Raw genomic sequence first — 4,409 nt, forward strand, 5'->3', positions numbered from 1 at the left:
CCTAGCATTACAGAATCTTTTAATAGAAACACCAACCCATTCCTTTTTTATTTTTATGAAAGATATTCCCATGGAGCCCAAGATTACAAACCTACTCAGGACTGACTGCCCAGTGGCTCCCTGGTCTGCATTTAACTCATATAAAAAATGAAAAGGAAGCTATTACATGTATTGAGTCAAGTGTCAGAGGTTGTTTCTAAATTAATCACACATGCTATTTACTAAATCTCTACAGTGCTTATAAAATAAAATACATTGCTGCCTATTTAGGGAATAACATATTCTAGTATTTGGTTTTGATTACAATGAAATGTGGGCTTATAAAAATAAACAAAATTGAGTTATTTGTAGTGAGGTGGATGGACCTAGAGTCTGTCATACAGAGTGAAGTAAGTCAGAAAGAGAAAAACAAATACCGCATGCTAACACATATATATGGAATCTAATAAAAGAAAAATAATGGTTCTGATGAACCTAGGGACAGGACAGGAATAAAGACGCAGATGTAAAGAATGGACTTGAGGACACGGGGAGGGGGAAGGGTAAGCTGGGACGAAGTGAGAGAGTGGCAATGGACATATATACACTACCAAATGTAAAACAGATAGCTAGTGGGAAGCAGCCGCATAGCACAGGGAGATCACCTCCATGCTTTGTGACCACCTAGAGGGGTGGGATAGGGAGGGTGGGAGGGAGATGCAAGAGGGAGGGGATATGGGGATATATGTATAAGTATAGCTGATTCACTTTGTTATAAAGCAGAAACTAACACACCATTGTGAAGCAATTATACTCCAATAAAGATATTTAAAAAATAAAATAAAATAAAATGAAATGTGGGCTTAAGTAAATTCCCTGGAAGTCAGTGCACTAAATACCAAGGTGAGTTTTTAATACAGTATTTAATGTCACAGAAGAACTGTCCCCATTTCCCAGTAAGTCCAACCTTTGAAAAATCAAATGTAAGTGAAGAAAAATTGAGTGGATCAGTAATCTCAAACATAAATCTCTTGTTTCTAAGATATAATGGATTCCCCAAACTGGGAGAGCTCTGGGGCTTTATTCCGCCATTTGACATGTCTTATCATTTTACTATTATATGCAAGCCAGTCCTAAACAATGCTGAAGCCCTTTCCCCATAACATGGGAAGAAATGGAGGAACTTTTAAAAAAACTTATTCTAAGAGTCTTTATACTGACTATTGTCATGAAGTCTTGCAGAATCAAGTCCAATTCTATCTGCTACTCTGACACTGCGCAACACTTTGCCAGCAGCAGATCCCCTGGATCCTTCCAAGAGGAGCTTTTATCCCTATGTTTTAATGATCAGGAATGATGCTTATTAGATAATGAGCTGTATTACCCAGAAACAAGTGGCTTATCACAATTCAACTTGGCCTTGCTCAGATACCGGATCTTTCTAGCTGGACTACTTTGAGTGGCTTATCCTGCATGAGTAGGAGAATGTTGAGTAACAGTGCTTTCTGAGTAACAGTGGGACTTCTTACAGAATCTACATTCAGGCTGCAGGCGAGCTATCTTTTCCAAGTCCAGCCACGCTCACCCTAACATAAGAAGCGCCTTATGTGCATCCCTGCCACTTGGCCAAGCTCAGCCAACAGTACCATAAATGGCAACTTGTGAGTGTGCCATGATAAATGCTTTCAGTTCAGGCTCAATCTTTTAAAAGAATCTTGCCATCTTTAATTCTTTAGCTTCCTTTTCTAATAAATGTATCCCTTTACCCTTTCTTTCAGAAGTAAACTATGGCTTTCTATAATCCCCTATACCATAGGTTTTCATTCTTTTCCCCTTATGATAATTCTCACAATTCAGTTTCTATGGGTTTATCAAACCTGAGCTTTTAACAAAATGTTTCTGGTGGGAATGGGAGAATTAAAAGAGGTGGAATGTGACTCTATGGTTCAATCATATTTGTGATTCTTTTTAAAAAGGATTAAAAGGAAATATCTGCCCTGAAACTCCATTCAAGAATGGAGGCAACTATAAAGATGTGAAACGATGAAATACATATACCATATTAGCTACCCAAATCAAGTGGTCATCTATAGGATATGTGTTTTAAGATCCCATTTGGAAAAGGTATACATCATAAAACAAACTCAGTGGGCTCACACTCTTCCATCCTCATGTTCCACTCACCCCAGACAGTATACATATATATTCACAGACACACACACACACACGTACCCCTACTATTTCCTACTGAGGAAGATAAACACTGGTGACACAGTTAATGTCATTCTTTGACACCACTGTACCACAATACTTGCCTTGCAATTAAACAGCTAGGCCTGCTGGTATTGAAAGGTCCACTTTTCAAAACACGTCCCGGATTCCCTTCCAAGCCTTCTTCATTGTTTTGGAATTCTCTTTTGTTTTTGTTGAATGATATTTTTATAGTTTGAGAATATACTTTGGGGAAAAAAATTCTTGGATGTTTGTATCACTCTGAAATTTATGTAGGCTACAACACTAGACTTCTCAGTAGAAACTCCTAATACTCTAGATCTGTCCCATGTATCCTACCTACCCAGATCAGTCCCTGACTCGCTTTATTCGAAATATTTATTTCTTGGGTGAAAATATCAAGACCTACCTCATCAAATTTCTCAAAGTCATGAAACTAGGTAAAGTTGAGAATACCCTTAGTTATGGAAATACAATTTTAAATTATTTTGATTTTGAGAATATCAATATCAATATTCTCAATATAGGAAGGAAGATGTATAGCTATAGATATATTCAGTAACAAGCTGATGACAGAGGGTTTTCAAATGAAAGACAGGGAGAAATGGAGAAATGAGCATAGCAAAAAAGAGCTAGAGATTACAGTGGACCACAAGCTGAAAATAAGTCGGCAACACGAAGGAGTACTATTAGAGAAAAAACACAGTATGGGCTTTCAGTGACAGGAAAGTATAGTGACAATCTGTAGTTAGGCAAAGTTTGACAACCGGGATTGAGGGGTGGTTTTTCCTCAGTGCTGTGAATTACTCTTACACATACAGAGCTGTTTTTCTCAGCTATTTGCTTATAGTTAATTTTGAACAGTTAGTAATGTATTTACTGCCAAAGACCCTTGCTTCTTAATAGACATTTTAAAAACTGAATCCTAACAGACAGGGGATTATGCCCCAATATATGGTCAATATAATTTAGCATACCGCATGCTAACACATATATATGGAATCTAAATGAATTTAAAGAAGGAAATGAATTTAAAGAAGGAATTTTTACCAATGAATTTGAAGAAGGAAAGAACATATGAATACATGTTTCATGTTTTTAAAATAATTTTTAAAATATATAATATACATCTTTTTCAAGTTTTTGTAGAGAATTTATATATATCAGACTGTAGTATATTTGTGTTGAAAAACATTGAGTCCAATTTTGGTTACCACACTTTTAAGAAGGATGTACAGAAATGGAAAAAGAGAGAAAAGTGGTTAAAATCATGGAAGTGATTAAAATCATGGAAAACAGGTCCAATAAGAAGGAGCTTTTGCACCTTGAAAAGCAAGGCTGAATGATGACTGTCATTAGGTTCAAGAAGGTTTTGTACATGAGACATGCTGTGCCACTATTCACCTGAATAAGTGAACTGAATAAAAGTAAATAGAAACGAACTTAAAAGAAAGGCAAAAAAAAAAAAAAAAAAAAAAAAAAAAAGAAAGGCTAATTGTTTTGAAGAAAGAAAATGTGCAAATTGAATAATGAAATACCGTTGAATAATGAAATGCTCGGATAAACATCTAGTCTCCATCTGGAAATTTCCCATGAGAATAAATAACCTTGACTCCCCTTTGATTTTGCCATCCACCTACCTGAAAGCAGAAGGTTCTGATAGGTAATCTTGGGAGGTTGTAGATACCGGGAGATGCCTCTGGCTGCACAAAACTAAAGTGTCATACCAAGTATTGCTAACGAAGAATGTATGCCTAAGAATATTCCTGGTGGCCCACAAGGTTGAGTTCCAAAATTATGGTTTCTTTGGGGGCATTTGAAGGGGAGTCATGTGACCCACAGCTTTCAGTGACTTGGATGTGAAATAGGCTTTGATCACCCAATCTCATTACTTAAAATTGTGCCTTTCCAGAAATTAGAGAAGAAGCAATCCCATTTGGAAAACTGGAAAGGGGAATAGAACATAAAAAGTGAGTGAATAGCTGCATGTTGATCCAAAGTCTCTGTGATCTTTGAGGACATCTGCACCTACAAGCCAGCTATCTCTTCTTTAATAAGCCCAGACTAGAGCCATGGCCTAACTGGTCTTGGAGAGTCAAGTGGTCCATACCCTGCATTCATGATGGCCTGCTTCCTATTCAAGTCAGTGCATGAATTTTACTAAAATCCTTAAGGAATAGGATATCACACTTCATCAC

The sequence above is a fragment of the Delphinapterus leucas genome, chromosome 3, assembly GCF_059928025.1.
Source record: "Delphinapterus leucas isolate spDelLeu-1000000601 "Yukka" chromosome 3, BTC_Dleu_Yukka2, whole genome shotgun sequence".
Taxonomy (NCBI): domain Eukaryota; kingdom Metazoa; phylum Chordata; class Mammalia; order Artiodactyla; family Monodontidae; genus Delphinapterus; species Delphinapterus leucas.